This window comes from Phoca vitulina, unplaced genomic scaffold, assembly GCF_004348235.1.
Source record: "Phoca vitulina isolate PV1807 unplaced genomic scaffold, GSC_HSeal_1.0 scaffold22, whole genome shotgun sequence".
Taxonomy (NCBI): Eukaryota; Metazoa; Chordata; class Mammalia; order Carnivora; family Phocidae; genus Phoca; species Phoca vitulina.
Window position 1 is genome coordinate 1783653 of NW_022589725.1, and position 20113 is coordinate 1803765.

Below are 20113 nucleotides of genomic sequence, written 5' to 3' on the forward strand. Positions count from 1 at the left end.
TGGTAGAGCAGGTCCCAGGTGGGAGGATCTTGGCCCTGGATATCTGTGACCTATTCATACTCTCTCTTTCATGCTTTCTCATTCATATTCTGGTCACTCTGCCCTCCTGGTCTTACATACCGAACGTCAGATAGCAGCTCTTGAATTGCTTTCTTCCAGGAGTGACCTGGGTCCCAGCTCCAGCCTGAACCAGGAACCCCCCCCCCCCCCCCCCCCCCCCCGCCCCTTGCAACCGGGGCAGGGAAATGAAAGGCAGTTTGTGAGGGTGGGGGCAGAGCCCAGACCCTGAAGATGGGGTGCGGGTATTCAGCGAGGGCTCAAGGCCTATTTAGAGTGGCGGGGAGTTCAGATGCTCCTCTCCTCAGATCCTGGGCTGAGCTGCTTTGGGGACGCTAGTGGGAACAACAATGGGTGGGGAGTTTTGAGTGGAAAGAATTCTTGGCGGGGTGCCTTTATTCTCAGGGCCACCAGAGGGCAGCAGAGGTCTAAGTCATAGACCACTTCCAGGTAAGAGAAATGAACCGATCCATATTTTTGGAAGCCTAATTAAGGGAAAAGTTCAGTATTGTCTGAGTTCCTCCCAGCCTTTTCCAGGCACTCTGAGAAAAAGTTACATAGCCGGCTCTATACTCCAGATCCCTACTGAGTTGCACTTAATCTGTTCGTGATAACCCTCTCTATTATTCTCTTGGCTCTCTTTTACTCTTGGCATAATGATTTTCAGTTTCCTGTCATCTCCTTTATAGTATTATATTCCTCCAATCCTGCTTGGCAGATAGGGCGGTATACAGACATGAGAGGTTAGCATCTGTGGAATTCTTGGGCAGAAAGAAACATCTAGAGCAGCGCTCTCCAAGAGAAATATAAGGCAAGCCACCTATGTAATTGCAAGGTTTCTAGAGGCCAAATTAAAAAAGTAAAAAGTTTGGTGGCTCCTCAAAAAGTTAAACATGGAATTACCATATGACCCAGCAAGTCCGCTCTCAGGTATATAACTAAATGAATAGAAAACAGGTGTTCAAATCAAAACTTCTACGCGAATGTTCGTAGAACACCATTTGCAATACTCAGAAGGTGGAAGCAACGCAGATGCCCATCAAACGATAAATGATAAACAAAACAAAATGCAGCCTATCCCTCCAATGGGAATGAAGTATTGATTCTTGCTACAATACAACGAGCCTTGCAAACGTTGTGCTAAGTGAACGAAGGCAGACACAAAAGGCCACCTCCTGTGTGCTTCCATTCATAAGAAATATTTAGGATAGGCAGATCCATACAGACAGAAAGCATAGTAGAGGTTGCCAGCGGCTGGTTTTAGAACAGAATTACTTGAGAGGGTTTGTCAATGTGCAGACTCCCAAATTTCATCCCAGATTATTTTGATTCAGTAGGTCAAATGTGGGGCGGGCCAAAGAAACTGCTGGTTTGTCCACAATAGCTACATTTTGTTTTTTAAAGATTTTATTTATTTATCTGAGAGACAGAGAGCGAACGAGCACATGAGCAGGGAGAGGGGAAGAGGGAGAAGCAGACTCCCCACTGAGCAGGGAGCCCAATGCGGGGCTCCATCCCAGGACCCTGAGATCATGACCTGAGCTAAAGGCAGACGCTTAACAGACTGAGCCACCCAGGCACCCCTCCAGTTTCTTATTTTTTGAGAAAGGATGCGTAATCATTTTTGAGATATTTAAACAACACAGAAGAATCCAAAGAGAAGATCTCCTGCCCATAGATAACCATTGCTAATTGGAGAACATTGTTCTAGCTTGCCCTTAGGTATTCACACAAATGTTGATATGGTAGCAAGAGTGGGAAGGAAGTTCCTGCTGTTCTGTAATAGGCTTTTGTCACTCAGCAGTATGTCATAGATAGACATGATTTCTATTTTTTTAATTTTTATTCAAAAAATTTTAAAAAGATTTTATTTATTTATTTGAGAGAGAGAGTGCGTGCACGAATGGAGGGAGGGGCAGAGGCAGAGGGAGAAGCAGACTCCCCGCTGAGCCGGGAGCCAACACGGGGCTCGATCCCAGGACCCTGAGATCATGACCTGAGCCGAAGGCAGAGGCTTAACTGACTGAGCCACCCAGGCGCCCTGATAGACATGAGTTTTAAAAAAGATTTATTTATTTATTGGAGAGAGAGCAGGGCAAGCGGCAGAGGGAGAGACTCCCCAAGCAGACTCCCCGCTGCGTGTGGAGAGCCGCTGCAGGGCTCCATCTCATGACCAATGGGATCATGACTTGAGCCGAAACTAAGAGTCGGATGCTTAATCGACTGAGCCACCAGGCGCTCTGATCCGCATAATTTTTAATTGTTGAAGTATTCGGTTTCTTTAAATACATATGAATTTTTTATATGTAACAAGACCCTGGAACTCTGTAGCTGCTGCTTGACCTGTTTCCCATGTTCTTTGCCAAACAGCTTCAAAGGCTTTTACCTTCTGTCTTACTGCAATTAAACCAGTAAGTGTATCTATGCGGCAAAGCCTCTATTTTTCGCAACACTTCTTGGGTTCGCGGATAGATTGTGAGGCGAACGTGATAACCACTACACTACGGAAACCCACGGGCTCGCGGATAGATTGTTATGGATTTTTTTAAATAAAGGTTTTAGTTATTTGACAGAGAGAGACACAGTGAGAGAGGGAACACAAGCAGGGGGGTGGGAGAGGGAGAAGCAGGCTTCCCGCTGAGCAGGGAGCCCGATGCGGGGCTCGATCCCAGGACCCTGGGACCATGACCTGAGCCGAAGGCAGACGCTTACTGACTGAGTCACCCAGGCACCCCGGTTCTACTATCATTTTAGACTAGATACTTCTTTTAATGATTATTATTATTTTTAAAGATTTTATTTATTTATTTGAGAGAGAGCAGGAGTGGGGAGGGTGTGCAGAGGGAGAGGGAGAATCTCAAGTAGTCTCTGCAGTGAGCATGGAGCCTGATTCGGGGCTCGATCCCAGCAGGACCTGAGTCGAAGACAAACGCTTAACTGACTGAGCCACCCAGGTGCTCCTAAACTGGATAATTCTTTGTCATGGTGGAGGGACTGTCCTGTGTATTATATGATGCTTAGCAGTATCCCTGGTTTCTTCCCACTGGTTGCCAGCAGACTTCACCCTCATTTGTGACAACCAGACTGTCTCCAGATATTGCCAAATGTCCTCTAGGGGAGAAATGACCCCAGGTTGAGAATTTTAATCTTAACTCATATGCTGCCCCTTCGCAGTGTTGTGTAGAGAAGTGGTCTGGTTCCCTGACTTCAGGTGCAGTTAGCAGGCTCCTGGAACTGATCACCACAAGACATCAAGAATTCCCTAAAAGGGAAATAAGCTGCTACTAGGAATGGGAAAGGGATGGATGGGAAAGGGATGGATGCACCTCACAGTAAATCCTCGGGGCTCTATAGACTCCTGTTAAGAGTTTTATATGTTAATTAATTGAATTTAAATTAAAAAATAAATTTAAAAAAAGTTTCACATTTTATTGGTGCAAGTCAGCTGGTGTAGGAGAAACCTCTGTTCTAAGAAGTTACTCAGGTAGATTGCCTTTCCTGATAGCTTCCTGATTTTTCATAGGCTCGTACTTATGAAATGAGCATACAGATCACCAAGGGGTCTTGTTAAAATGCAAATTCTAACAAATTGACAAATTGGCAATTCTCTGATGGGCCCAAGATTCTGCATGTCTAACAAGCTCCCAGATGGTGCTGTTGCTGCTGGTTTTTTTGTTTGTTCATTTTGATTTTTAGATTACTGTTTTTATGTTATTTCATTTAAAAAACAACAATTTTTTAAAAGGTCACAAAAATCTTACTTGCTTATTTAAAAAAAAAAATCAAAGCTGGGACGCCTGGGTGGCACAGTTGGTTAAGCGTCTGCCTTCGGCTCAGGTCATGATCCAGAGGTCCTGGGATCGAGTCCCACATCGGGCTCCTTGCTTGCCGGGGAGCCTGCTTCTCCCTCTCCCTCTGCTGCTCCCGCTGCTTGTGCTCTCTCTCTCTCTGGCAAGTAAATAAATAAAATTTTTCAAAAAAATCAAAGTTATGAAGCCTATCCAAAAATTTGGCACCTGTGTCATGGCTGAATCCTTGGAATATTACCTGCACATTACAGACTGATGAGACAAGCAGGGATTTGAGAGGAGGTTGTATAACAATGTTGGAGATTCCCCTTTGTGGTTGTCTCCTCTTTGGATTTCCTCTCTCGTTATAAAGCTGCTTTGGGAGTCTATCCTCAATACTGTCTTCTGGCTGCTCAGGACACAAGACCGTGGTTTTCTGCTTGAGCTTCATCTGCCATATGCAGGTTGGATTTGGCATCATCCTCAGCGAAAAGCCATGTGGATCCCTCCCACTGTGGTTCTTTTCTTTTGAATTAAATCCTATTCAGCTTCTGCTTAGTTTTGGTCACTCTCCAGTGCCTTAAAACAGTTGTTTTTTTTACACTTTGTCAAGATATTATAACTGTTATCTGCAGAATAGTTTGATATAAGCTGTTCTGCCATTTTCAGAACCAGAATTCTCCAAATGGCCGCTTAGAAACACGACTCTCCTTTTTGAAACCCTCGATTTTTATCCAGCACTGCTGGAATAAATCTGAACTTCTTTTCCTGACATATAAAGTCATATGGGAGACCTGGGTCTGCTAACCTCTCTATCCTCACGGTGCCCCCAGCTCTATGGGGGCACAATTCAATTCTTGGACTATGTTATACTCTATCTTGCCTCAAGGTTTGCATATATCGTTCCCTCCATGGGAGCACCTGTCTCCTTGTGCCTAATTATGCTTCAGATGTCAGCTCAAATATCACTTGCTCTGAAAAGTATTTGCTGAATCTATGGATAGACTAAGTTCCTCTCTTCCATCTGCTAATAACACCCTATGCCTTTCTTGTAGATCATGTATTACTGTTTAGCATCAGATACCTGTGTGGTTATTAGATAAATGTCTGTCTCCTCTTTAAAGATTTTATTTATTTATTTATTTATTTGAGAGAGAGAGAGAGAGAGAGAGAGCACATGAGAGGGGGGAGGGTCAGAGGGAGAAGCAGACTCCCTGCTGAGCAGGGAGCCCGATGCGGGACTCGATCCTGGAACTCCATGATCATGACCTGAGCCAAAAGCAGTCGCCCAACCAACTGAGCCACCCAGGGGCCCTGTCTCCTCTTTAGATTGTCCATTCCATGAGGACAGGATATGGCCCTCTCTGCTCACTACTTTATCCTATGCCTTATATGGTATCTGGCTTACAGCAGGTGCTCAATGAATGTGCTGAATGAATGAAGAAGTAGGAGAGAGTGCATCACACATGGAAGAAAGTTCCCAACTGAGAGTTGAAGTATACGACATAAATAAAACTATGAGATGCAATAGGGCATTTGTCAAGTCACATCACATTTCAGACCTTCAGTTCCAGTATGCACAACAGGTCAGAGTTGGTTTAGAGGATCTTTTTGGTCACTTTCCTCTCCCAAAATCCATGCTACTCAAAAAAGACAAGTAAAGTTGATGGACGCCTGGGTGGCGTCAGTTAAGCATCTGCCTTCAGTTCAGGTCATGATCTCAGGATCCTGGGATGGAGTCCTGCATCAGGCTCCTTGCTCAGTGGGGAGTCTGCTTCTCCCTCTGCCTGCAGTTCTCCCTGCTTGTGCTCTCTCTCTCTCTGACAAATAAATAAATAAAATCTTAAAAAGGAAAAAAAAGACAAGTGAAGTTGAGACAAAAGCACCGTATAGAAGACAGTAATAATATGAAATAGACACGGAAGACCTGGTTATCAGGTTAAAATTTTAACCACAGACACTGCATGTCTTGGATCAAGGGCCTGAAAAACAGAAATGGCGCTTGAGGATAATTATTCTGGCAACAGCAGCTAGAACGAACGAGGTTTGGAAGTGGCTAGATCATGAATGGATCTGATGAAGAGAGACTGGCAGGATGGGACTGGTATCAGGGTGCTGGATATGAAATTCCATGTGGAGAAAGTGATTTGCAGACCCAGTGAAGGCTAAACCAAGGAAGAGTTGGAGGTTTTCTTTTAATCTGTTTATTCCTCTATAGGAGACAGAAGGGGACGGTTAGATGGGGGAAGAGATCACAGTTTTTGTGATGATCATTTGTGATGATCTCCCTTTCTTTCCATCTTCTCCCAGGTCCTGCTCTACACCCATATGTGAGGGCTGAATGCACTGAGTATCTCTTTTTAAAAACTTTAAAAAAAAATTTAAATTCAATTTATTTAACATATAGTGTATTATTAGTTTCCGGGGTAGAATTTAGTGATTCTTCAGTTGCATATAACAGCCAGTGCTCATTACATCAAATGCCCTCTTTAATGCCCATCACCTAGTTACCCCATCCCCCCACCCACCTTCCCTCCAGCAACCCCCAATTTGTTTCCTAGAGTTAAGAGTCTCTTATGGTTTGCTTCCCTCTCTGTTTTTATCTTATTTTATTTTTCCTTCCCTTCCCCTCTATTCATCTGTTTTGTTTCTTAAATTTCACATAGAAGTGAAATCATATGGTATTTGTCTTTCTCTGACTTATTTCACTTAACATAATACACTCTAGTTCCATTCACATCATTCCAAATGACAAGATTTCTTTTGATGGCTGAATAATATTCCATTGTGTATATATATATATATATATATATATATATATATATATATATATACCACATCTTCTTTATCTATTCATCTGGGCTCTTTCCATATTTTGGTTATTGTGGACATTGCTGCTATAAACATCAGGTACATGTGCCCCTTTGAATCACTATGTTTGTATCCTTTGGATAAATACCTACTAGTTCAATTGCTGGGTCCTAGGGTAGTTCTATTTTTAACTTTTTGAGGAACCTCCATACTGTTTTCCAGAGTGGCTGCACCAGTTTGCATTCCCACCAACAGTGTAAGAGGTTTCCCCTTTCTCCACATCCTTGCCAACATTTGTTGTTTCCTGAGTTGTTCATTTTAGCCATTCTGACAGTGTGAGGTGGTATCTCATTGTGGTTTTGATTTGTATTTCCCTGATGCTGAGTGATGTTGAGCATTTTTCATGTGTCTGTTGGTCATTTGTATGTCTGTGCATGTCTTCTGCCCATCTCTTGAGTAGATTTTTTGTTTGTTGGGTGTTGAGTTTGATAAGTTCTTTATAGATTTTGGATACTAGCCCTTTATCTGATGTGTCATTTGTGAATATCTCCTCCCATTCCATAGGTTGTCTTTTAGTTTTGTTGACTGTCTCCTTTGCTGTGCAAAAGCTTTTTATCCTGATGAAGTCCTAATAGTTCATTTTTGCTTTTGTTTCCCTTGCCTATGGAGACATATCTAGCAAGAAGTTGCTGTGACCGAGGTCAAAGAGGTCGCTGCCTGTGTTCTCTTCTAGGATTTTGATGGATTCCTGTCTCACATTTAGGTTTTTCATCCATTTTGAGTTTATTTTTGTGTATGATGTTAGAAAGTGATCCAGTTTCATTCTTCTGCATGTGGCTGTCCAATTTCCCCAACAACATTTGTTGAAGAGACCGTCTTTTTTCCCTTGGATATTCTTTCCTGCTTTGTCAAAGATTAGTTGACCATGGAGTTGAGGGTCCATTTCTGGGTTCTCTGTTCTGTTCCATTGATCTATGTGTCTGTTTTTGTGCCAGTACCATACTGTCTTGATGATTATAGCTTTATAACACAGCTTGAAGTCTGGAATCGTGATGCTTCCAGCTCTGGTTTTCTTTTTCAACATTAATTCAGCTATTCAGGACTTTTCTGGTTCTATACAAATTTTAGAATTGTTTGTTCCAGCATTGAAAAATGCTGGTGGTATTTTTTTTTTTTAAAGATTTTATTTATTTATTTGAGAGAGAGAGAATGAGAGAGACAGCACATGAGAGGGGGGAGGGTCAGAGGGAGAAGCAGACTCCCCGCCAAGCAGGGAGCCCGATGTGGGACTCGATCCAGGGACTCCAGGATCATGACCTGAGCCGAAGGCAGTCGCCTAACCAACTGAGCCACCCAGGCGCCCTGGTGGTATTTTGATAGGGATTGCACTGAATGTGTATATTGCTTTGGGTAGCATAGACATTTTTTTTTTTTTGTAGTTTTTAATTTTATTATATTATGTTAGTCACCATACAATACATCATTAGTTTTTGATGTAGTGATCCACGATCCATTGTTTTCGTATAACACCCAGTGCTCCATGCAGTATGTGCCCTCCTTAATACCCATCACCGGGCTAACCAATCCCCCCCCGCCTCTAAAACCCTGTTTGTTTCTCAGGTCCATAGTCTCTCATGGTTCATCTCTCCCTCCAATTCCCCCCCCCCCCATTTTTCCCTTCCTTCTCCTAATGTCCTCCATGTTATTCCTTATGTTCCACAAATAAGTGAAACCATATGATAATTGACTTTCTCTACTTGACTTATTTCGCTTACCATAATCTCCTCCAGTCCCATCCATGTTGATGTAAAAGTTGGGTATTCATCTTTTCTGATGGCTGAGTAATATTCCATTGTATATATGGACCACATCTTCTTTATCCATTCATCTGTTGAAGGGCATCTCGGCTCTTTCCACAGTTTGGCTATTGCGGACATTGCTGCTATGAACATTGGGGTGCATATGGCCCTTCTTTTCACTACATCTGTGTCTTTGGGGTAAATACCCAGTAGTAGCATAGACATTTTAACAATATTTGTTCTTCCAGTCCATGAGCATGGAATGTTTTTCCATTTCTTTGTGTCTTCCTCAATTTCTTTCCTAAGTGTTCTGTAGTTTTCAGAGTACAGATCCTTTACCTCTTTGGTTAGGTTTATTTCTAGGTATCTTATGATTTTTGGTGTAATTGTAAATGGGATCAATTCCTTGATTTCTTTTTCTTCTGCTGCATTGTTAGTGCATAGAAATGCAGCAGACTTCTGTGCATTGTTTTTATATCCTGTGACTTTGCTGAATTCCTGTATCAGTTCTAACAATTTTTTGGTGGAGTCTTTTGGGTTTTCTACATAGAGTATCATGTCATCTACAAAGAGTGAGAGTTTGAATTCATCTGATTTGGATGCCTTTTTTTGTTGTTGTCTAATTGCTGAGGCAAAGACTTCCAGTACTATATTGAACAATAGTGGTGAGAGTGGGCAACCCTGTTGTGTTCCTGACCTTAGGGGAAAAGCTCTCAGTTTTTCCTTGTGGAGGATGATATTTGCTGTGGATCTTTCCTATATGGCTTCTATGATATTGAGATATGTTCCTTCTATTTCTACATTGTGGAGGGTTTTTATCAAGAAAGGATGCTGTATTTTGTCAAATGGTTTTTCTGCATCTATTGAAAGGATCATACGGTTCTTGTCCTTTCTTTTATTAATGTGGCATATCACATTGATTGATTTGTGGATGTTGAACCACCTCTGCAGCCCAGAAATAAATCTCACTTGGTCCTGGTGAATAATCCTTTTTAATGTACTCTTGGATCCTATTAGCTAGTATCTTGGTGAGAATTTTTGCATCCATGTTCATCAGGGATATTGGTCTGGAATTCTCCCTTTTTGTGGGGTGTTTGCTGGTTTTGGGGGTCAAGGTAATGCTGGCCTCATAGAATGAGTTTGGAAGTTTTCCTTCCATTTCTATTTTTTTCATCAGTTTCAGAAGAAAACTTATTAATTCTTCTTTAAATGTTTGGTAGAATTCCCCCTGGGAAGCCATCTGGCCCTGGACTCTTGTTTGTTGGGAGATTTTTGATTACTGATTCAATTACTTTGCTGGTTATGGGTCTGTTCAGGTTTTCTATTTCTTCCTGTTTCAGCTTTGGTAGTTTATATGTTTCTAGGAATTTATCCATTTCTTCCAGATTGCCTACTTTGTTGTCATATAATTGCTTATAGTACTCTCTTATAATTATTTGTGTCTCTTTGGTGTTGGTTTTGATCTCTCCTCTTTCATTCATGATTTTATTTATTTGGCTACCTTCTCTTTTCTTTTTGATAAGTTTGGCTAGGGGTTTATCAATCTTGTTAGTTCTTTCAAAGAAGCAGCTCCTAGTTTTGTTGATCTGTTCTACTGTTTTTTTGATTCCTATATCATTGATTTCTGCTCTAATCTTTATTATTTCTCTTCTCTTCCTGGATTGAGGCTTTATTTGCTGTTCTTTTTCCAGCTCCTTTAGGTGTAAGGTTAGGTTGTGTAGACTTTTCTTGCTTCTTGAGGAAAGCCTGTATTGCTATATACTTCCCTCTTAGGACTGCCTTTGCTGCATCCCAAAAGTTTGAACTGTTGTGTTTTCATTTTCATTTGCTTCCATGTATTTTTAAAATTCTTCTTTAATTTCCTGGGACGCCTGGGTGGCTCAGTCAGTTAAGCGTCTTCCTTCAGCTCAGGTCATGATCTCAGGATCCTGGGATTGAGCCCCTCATTGGGCTCCCTGCTCAGTGGGGAGCCTGCTTCTCCCTCTGCCTGATATGCCTGCTCTGCCGGCAGCTCTTCCTGCCTGTGCTCTCTCTCTCTGACAAATAAATAAATAAAATCTTAAAAAAAAAAAAAACTTCTTTAATTTCCTGATTGACTCATTCATTCTTTAGTAGGATGTTCTTTAACCTCCATGTATTTGTGGTCTTTCCAAATTTTTCTTGTGGTTGACTTCAAGCTTCATAACATTGTGGTCTGAAAATATGCATGGTATGATCTCAATCGTTTTGTACTTTTTGAGGCCTGATGTGATCCTCATGTGATCCTGATGTGATCTATTCTAGAGAATGTTCCATGTGTATTCACAAGAGTGTGTATTCTGCTGTTATAGGATGAACTGCTATGAATATGTCTGTTAAGTCCATCTGGTCCAGTATGTCATTCAAAGCCATTGTTTCCTTGTTGATTTTCTGCTTAGATGATCTGTGCATTGCTGTGAGTGGGGTGCTAAAGTCTTGCTACTATTATTGTATTATTATCAATGAGTTTCTTTATGTTTGTTATTAACTGATTTATATATTTAACTCATCCCAAGTTAGGAGTATAAATCTTTACAATTGTTAGATCTTCTTGTTGGATAGGCCCCTTTATTATGACATAGTGTCCTTCTTCATCTCTTATTACAGTCTTTGGTTTAAAATCTAGTTTGTTTGATGTAAGTATGGCTACTCTGGCCTTCTTTTGATGTCCATTAGCATGATAAATGGTTCCCCAACTCCTCACTTTCAATTTGGCAGTGTCTTGGGGCCAAAATGAGTCTCTGTAAGCAGCATATCGATGTTTTTTTTTTTTTTTTTTTACATCCATTCTGATACCCTACGTCTTTTGGAGCATTTAGTCTATTTATATTTAGAGTAATTATTGAAAGATATGAATTTAGTGCCATTGTTTTACCTATAAAGTCACTGTTTCTGTAGATTGTCTCTGTTACTTTCTGGTCTTTACTTTTAATCTCTCTTTCCACACAAGGGGTCCCCTTTAATATTTCTTGCAGGGCTGGTTTAGTGTTTTACAAATTCCTTCAGTTTTTATTTGTCTTTTGTAACTCTTTATCTTGCCTTCTATTCTGAATGACAGCCTTGCTGGATAAAGTATTCTTGGCTGCATATTTTTCCCATTTAGCACATTGAATATATCATGCCAGTCCTTTCTGGCCTACCGGGTCTCTTTGGACAGGTCTGCTGCCAGCCTTATGTGTCTACCCTTGTATGTTAAGAACCTCTTGTCTGGAACTGCTTTCAGGATTTTCTCTTTATCTTTGTAATTTGCAAGTTTCACTATAATATGTTGAGGTGTTGACCTAGTTTTATTGATTTTGAGAGGAGTTCTCTGTGCTTCTTGGACTTGAATGCCTGTCTCCTTGTCCTAATTAGGGAAGTTATAATTCGTTCAAATAAACTTTCTGCCCCTTTTCCTCAGCTCTTTATCTTCTGGGACTCTTATAATATGCATATTATTTCTCCTTATGGAATTGCTGAGTTCCCTAGGTCTACCTTTGTGATCTCATAGTTTTCTTTCCTTCTTCTTTTCAGCTTCCTTATTTTCCATAATTTTATCTTCTGTATCACGGATCTGGTCTTCTGCTTCATTCATCCTCGTTTTTATGGCACCACTTGGGACTGCATCTTGGTAATAGCATTTTAATTTTGGCCTGACTAGATTTTAGTTCTTTTATCTCTACAGTAAGGGATTCTCTGGTGCTTTCTATGTTTTTTTTTTTTTTTTTTTTTTTGAAGTCCAGCTAGTATCTTTTTATTTATTTTATTATTTTATTATTTTATTTTTAAAGATTTTATTTATTTATTTATCAGAGAGAGAGAGAGAGAGAGAGAGAGCACAAGCAGGGGGGAGTGGCAGGCAGAGGGAGAAGCAGGCTCCCTCCTGAGCAGGGAGCCCGATGTGGGACTCGATCCCAGGACCCTGAGATCGTGACCTGAGCCAAAGGCAGAGGCTTAACCAACTGAGCCACCCAGGTGTCCCCAGCTAGTATCTTTTTAAACATTATTTTAAATTCTAGTTCAGACATCTTATTTATATCCATATTGATTAAATCTCTGGCAGAGAGTACTACCTTCTGTTCTTTCTTTTGGGGTGAATTTCTCTGTCTCTTAATTTTGTCCAGAAAAAAAAAGAACAAAAAAGAAAAAAGCAACAAAAACAACGACAACAACAACAACAATAACCAAAGGAAAAAAAACCCTAGATCCTGGGTGTGTTTTGGTCTGCTTGTAAAAGAAACTAGATCCAAAATAAGAAAGAAAAACATATATATATATAAACCTATACATATATATAACATATATAAATTATTTTATTATATATAACAAAATAAAATGCAATAAAAGGAAACAAAAATTAAAAAATATATAAAATATATATAAAAATAAAAATTGAAGAATAAAAAAATTGAAAAAATAAGAAAACTGAAAAAATAATACTAAAAGACTAAAGAATAAAAATACAAAGAATGCTATATACTGTTTTCCCCAGAAGCTGAAGTTTTGCAGCCCTCTATGATCAGTAAACTTGGTGCCAGCCATTTGTTTGTACTGGTCTTCTGGGGGAGGGGCCTGCTATGCTGATTCTCGGGTGGACTTGCCCTAGTGGAAAAGCGCCTCCAGTGTGCAGGGAGGCAGGGCTCCGGACTCCACTAAGTGGTGCTGTTTTGCTCTCTGAAGGCTTTCAGTACTGATGGGCAGGTGAATATGGCTGCACCCACGCTCTAGCCCCAGAACTGAAAATTTGCACCCACACTCTTCAGTGAGCCCTCACAGAAAAGCAATCAACTACTCTTGTCTCCCCAGTTTCCATCAGAACTCTGTGTTCGCCCAGCCTGTGACTGAGCCTTTTTATCTCAGGCACGCAACTGAGTTTCCAAACTCCAAAATTTAGGGACTCCCAGGCTTGAACCTGTGCTGTTCCTCCAGGGGTGGAGGGGTTGGGGGAGAGTGTCTTGCCATGCTTCTGCTTTTTGCTGGAACCCCAGGAAAGCAATTGCAGGACCGTGCAGTGGTTCACAGTTTATGGCAACACAGAGCAGAAAGCTGGCACCTAGACTCGCTGTTCTCAGCCGGCTTCCCCACTCCTATGCCTGGGAAGTCTGCTGCACTCAGGCACCACCTGTTCTTCTTGTGACCTCTCAGATCCTGAGACAATGCTATGCCACCTGGGATTCCACCTCACAGTGCTACCTGAGCACCTTTAAGCCAGACACATCCCCCACTGTAGCAGACTTCTAAAAGTTCCGATTTCACAAGCACTGAGTATCTCTTGAATGACAGTCAAACTTGTGCCACATTCCAAGATCTGCTGCACAAATTCCTTCTCTTTGGGAGCTTTTCAAAAGAGAAACCAAATCATTCTTAAACTACTTTTAATTCTTTGCCATATATGAGGGAATTTTTCCCTTCGAGTTTCTCTAGTGATCAGATATAACCTTGGGAAGAGACCAGATTCAGCACTGGAATCTTTTAGTCTGTCTTTGGTGTGTACCCCAAGACCCTGTTTTATGTTGTTATCCGTGTCCTCCTTTTACCAGTGATCGCCCCCTCAAAATATCTCACTTGAATTTAATGTGAAACTCATTTGGGTTTCTTGTAGATTGATGTTCTGTGTTACTCCTTGGGTATATAGTTCTGTAAAGGCTGCAAATATTGTATGGCTCTGTGCCATTTTACTGATGTTTATGGGCACTTGCGAACATCTTCCTTCAGCACCATGGACAGCACACAAAAACCTTCTTAGAAGCAAATTTAGGACTGAGCAAGAACGAAACTTGGACAATTACTTGAGCCCCCAGAAGAAATCTGAAACTCCGAGGCTAAAATGGACTTTGGGTAATAATTGTTTTCAGAGAGTATTTTACTTATAGTAATTCTTTGGAATACTAGACTATAGTTCTGAAAGAGTTTTCAAGGAAATTACACTCAAGTCCTGTTTATGTAACACTGTGTTTCACAATAGTCAGAGGGAGGAAAATCTCCAGAATCCATGAATGGACACCAGATAGGTTATACCCATGATGCCAGGCCTAGAAAAAAGTTTTCTGTGGATTCAGAATGGCCTGGGATACTAGACTTTGGCTCAATACCCAGAAGCTACCTTTTTCAGTTGCCCCTTTTTACACAGGAGCAATTCCTGGGTGAAGGGCTAGGGTGACATCTTGAACCTATGCTTTCTGCCAGTTCCCAAGATGGTTCCAAGACTCTGCCCAAAGTCCAGAGGCGGGGGTTGCCATTGTTGGGATTGACCTATAATGCCCATGTATGGATTTACCCTGGGCTACAGTGTCCCCGACTGTTTATGGTCCTTAGAATACTGGTCTACGCTGCTCATATTGCAGGACTCCTTTGTAAGGCTGGGTCCTTGATGAGAATATGAATATGACAGTCAGGGCAAAGGGGAATGACCCTCCATACTCTGACTATAGAAGTTCAGCTTGGTTCAAGATCTGCAGCTTCCAGGTGTAAAGTCACAATTTCTATATTGCTGGCACCTGGGGCACTGAAGACATTTCCTAGAATATGAGCATTGTTGAGGGTTGAATACTCATTGATTTGGGGCAGATGAAATAATTTAATGATGATTATTTTGGTGCCACTTAAATGTAAATCCACTGGGATCAGTGACAAAATACAGAAGCAAACTCAGTTTTGGCAGGTCATACCAAGGAGATATCAACAGTGACTGCCTTTATACAGACTGACTCATTACATGGTTTGGGCCTTCAGAGAGGTTACCTGTGGTTTACAGTGGAAGAATCTAGGATGGGAGAGATGAGTGAATTTAGACCAGGTCTGACATACAGGAATTTTTCAGTTGAAGTTTTATATATCTAATCAGTATGAAAGGCAAATCTGGGCAAGGAAATTAGGCAAGAATTCTGAATTTGAAAATCTTCCAGTAATAGTTCAATTTATTTACTCAGAATAATTTTGGCATACTTTTGCATAAAGAATATTCCTTTTTCCTTGTTTCTTCCTTCTGTCATGTTAAGCATCGCTTTTTCCACCAACTCTTTCTCTGTTAATAAATAAATGTAGTGATTGTTATGGTCTTTGGTAGAATCCATGGGTCCTTCACATCTCAGAAGAACTTCAGAGCTGTTTTTAATTCCTATATCCATCCTGATCCATAATCCATCCATAAAATTTTAGTGAGTAAATATAGTGCTATACTCCAAGGATATACAAATTAATAAATTGAGGTCTCTGCTCTTGATCCTGACCTATTGTGTAGCCATTCACTACAGATACTGAACTATTCTACCAACTCTCACTGTTTCTCTTTTAACTGTGCAACAATAAGAGTTGGAGGCCATCATGGTAGTAGCGAGATGCTGGGTGGAGAGCCAGGGGGTCTGGATCCACGTCCTACTTCTGAATGAGCTTGGCAAGTCTTTAGCCTCTCTTGGCTTCAATTTTCACATTTACAAAAGAGTTTTGTTGGATTAAATGACCGAGACGTTAAAATTTGTGCCTATAACTGATTGTCCCCAACCCAGGTATAATCCCTTGTCCCATTGCTCAGTCTCCCCTGGCCTTTTATTTGCTTTTCCCTGAAAAAAACAGGGTTTCTAGTATTTGGTGTCATTGGGTGGGGTAAGGAACTGAGAGACTTACTTTTCAGGAATGCAATATTTTTCACAGATATATTTTTGTTTAAAGTTGTTTCTGTTGCCTCCACAGCCAGAGAAGACGAAGGGCTCACACAGAAATGTCAAGGTGTTGTAGTAGAATCTGGTGTAAATTGACTTACAGGTGCCGAATACCGGAGGATAGTTGCAGATTTCTGGGCATGAGAATCCTGGAGTCAGGTTTTCTTTTCTACTGCTAACTGGGCATTCTTTTCCTCATGGACTTAGATGACTGATGGCCATCAGCCCATGTGAATCTACCTGACACTTTTTCATTGGGAGAGTTCCTTCAGCATAAATTTCACTGTATATATAATATGGGACAATGATTTAGACTCTGGCCTGGGTCAGGGACTCAGATAAGTAATTGGAGAAGGACAATAAGGTAGCTCAACTACGCTAGAGCTAAAAGCAAGAGAGACCTGAGGCTTCTGCCCTCTCTTGCAGAATTTCATATTAAATATAATCCATTTCCTAACTCTCCACAGGCTTTCCCATGGCATTGGAAGTGAACATGTCATCTGCTCCCCCAAGGCCATAGGTCAGAGCCCTTACTTTGACTTCTCCAGAGTCTCTGCAAACACACAAGCTAAATAGGCCTTTGGCTATCTACATCTGCTCCTGAAGGATAGGATTAAAATGCTTAATTTGGCAGGAGATCTTCCTTTCCTCCACCAGTGTCTGTGTCCTCTCCCATCTAGCTCCCCTTTTTACCTACCATGCAGACTCACCTGGCCTCACTGAGACCATGGAGGTGGGTAGTCAGAGCAGGAACAATGATGGGCACGTTGGAGACAAAGAAGGAGTTAATGTCAGTCTTCCTCAAATCCAGCTATAGCCCTTACCCACAACTGGGAATTTGCCATGTTTACTCGAGTATTTCACACGTATTCATCATGATAAGTAGAGGTGAGTCAGAGTGGTCTTGTACCTACGTGTTAAGTAGAATTAAAGCTCATCTAATACGCACACCCCCCCCCCCCCCACACACCCACACACACACCAGTAAAGGGGTTTCCTGGACCCTCCTGACATTAATCCAGTTTTCATAACCCCACTCCTCTTCCTCGGAAATCCCTTCAAAAAAAATTAAGTTGATTCTATTTTCTGTCTTCCTCCTTCTCCAATCCATAGACGGAATTGAATGAGACTCCTGGAATCAGATGCTTTAGAGCCGTATGGTTTGAGATAAAAGCAAGACTTCATTTCTGCTTGTCACCCAGGCTGCCTAGACCACCTTTGCCTTCACAGTGTTCCCCTGGGCTGCCCTTCCTATTTTGCCTTACTTCCAAGATGTCCGCTTTCACACAATTCTTTTCTGAGATGTTCAGGAAACAGGATGCCTGAAAGTGTCTGGAGGGGCATGGACAAGATGAGGAAACACAAAGAAAAGAGGATCCACTCAGGCTTCATGGTGTTGCAGACAGCAGATAGGAGAGTCCTGGACTGGGCTGACATTATATCTTCAGGGTGGCGTTCCTTCTCTTGGGAGGAGTTGAACCCATCTCTCTGATTTCATCCCCCCAGGACCCAAGCCTGGGCAGGGTTCTGGTGTGTCCAGAATCAGCCTGGTGAGCAGAACACTAAGTGCTTGGGTACCCAACCATGTAGCATTGCATGTTCATGGTTTGTCACAGCTCTATTGGTGAGCCTCAGCCTCCCCCTTCTCTTCTTCATATCTAGGGCTCATGACTACTCCTGGTTTGGGGCATCAGCATTTCTATAATGAACAGTTGTAAATAAATTATTATCAGTGCTTTAATATATAAATTAAAAAATTTGAAAGTAAGTTAATGTGGGCTTGAACCTAAGAAAATGGAACAAAAACAGCAAAATAAATATAAAGAAAGTAGACAAGATACTGATGAATATAACAGTTGAAATTAATGAGTTAGAGGGGCGCCTGGGTGGCTCAGTCGTTAAGCGTCTGCCTTCGGCTCAGGTCATGATCCCAGGGTCCTGGGATCGAGCCCCGCATCGGGCTCCCTGCTCAGCGGGAAGTCTGCTTCTCCCTCTCCCACTCCCCCTGCTTGTGTTCCCTCTCTCGCTGTGTCTCTCTCTGTCAAATAAATAAATAAAATCTTAAAAAAAAAAAAAGAAATTAATGAGTTAGAAAAAAGAAACAATACAATTGTCAAATAAAATGAAAAATTTGCACTTTAAAAGCATCATTAAAATAGACAAAACTTTAGCAAGAATGGCCAAGAAATACAGAGAAGTGAGCATTTTCAATACTAGGGATGTGAAAAGGATAGAACTCAAGCATGGAGGAGATGAAAAATTTACTGGGAAATAGTTTGTACATTTTTATGGTTAAAAGCATAAAATATCTCCACAAAATGAAATTACTCAAACTGACTCAATATACAGCAGAATGCCTGAATTCATTAATAAACATGCATGAAATTGAAGTAAATGCTGACTTTATGGGTGAGATGATTATACTGTAAGTTCTACCAAACACTGGTCAACACTTTTCTGTGTCTTTTAAACTGTTCTAGTAAAAATATTTAAAAATTACAGAAAATGAAAAGGTACAGATCTTCCTGGACTTACTATGTTCTGATAAACCCATTGTAAGTCAAAAATATTGTGGATCAAAACTACATTTAATACACCTAACTTACCAAACGTCATAGCTTAGCCTAGCCTACCTTGAATGTGCTCAGAACCCTTAGATTAGCCTACAGTTGGGCAAAATCATCTAAGCCAAAGCCTTTTTTAATAATTAAGTGTTTAATATCTCATATAGTTTATTGAATACTGTACTGAGAGTGGAAAGCAAAATGATTTTATGGGAGGACAATGGTGGCCATTGAAAGCTGAAATATCGTTAAGTTGAACCGTCATGAAGTTGAAGGCCATCTATGTCTATCCTCACCATTTTCTTTATTGAATTAGAGAAAGAGTTACTTCTCTCCTCAGTCCTTCCACTCAATCTCCAGTTTTTTCCCATATGCTTAGAAACCTATCTCTAAGTATCGGTAGTATTCTTTGCTCCTTTAAAAGCTAGAATCATCGGGCGCCTGGGTGGCTCAGTTGGTTAAGCGACTGCCTTCGGCTCAGGTCATGATCCTGGAGTCCCTGGATCGAGTCCCGCATCGGGCTCCCTGCTCGGCAGGGAGCCTGCTTCTCCCTCTGACCCTCCCCCTTCTCATGTGCTCTCTCTCTCATTCTCTCTGTCTCAAATAAATAAATAAAATCTTAAAAAAATAAATAAATAAATAAATAAATAAATAAAAGCTAGAATCATCTTTTTGAGGGCAAATTATGTTTTACCCATCTACTACCCATGCGTGTCTCCCAAGGGTAGAACAAATCAGTATATTTCATATAGGAAATGGAGTGCCAATTAATTCATTAAGTGTGTTTCATTAAGAGAACTTTTATATTAGTTTTAAAAAAACAAAGACATAATTGAAATCATGCCATGCAGCTAGACCTGGGACTTGGCTTTATCTCTTAACATTATATTGCTGAGCCTCTTAAATAGCTACATGGATTATATCAATGTATCATAACTTATTTCACTTTTTTTGCATTAATGGCCAGTTGGGTTGTTTTTGATATTTAATTATAAATAATACTGTAATGAATATTCTTATACATGGGTCTTTATGTATAATTATTTCTATGGCATAAATTTTTAGAGGTGGGCTTCTGGGTCAAAAGCATATACATTTAAAAATTTAGTAGATAATACCCAATTCACCGCAGACTTGATAACACTTATTTTTTGGTAAATCTAATGAGCGAAAATAGCAGGCCATTGTTGTTTTAATTTAGATTTCCCTGGCTGCTAATGGGGATGAGATTAATTATTGACATTTTGAGTTTCCTCTTTCTCACACTTTGGTAATTTTTATGTTGGGATATCTTTTTTTCTTACAGATTTACAAGAATATTTTATAAATTATGAGTCTTTTTGAATTATTTTATTTTATTTTTTAAAATTTATTTATTTGATAGGGAGTGAGAGAGAGAGAGAGAGAGAGAGAGAGAACAAGCTGGGGGAGCAGCAGAG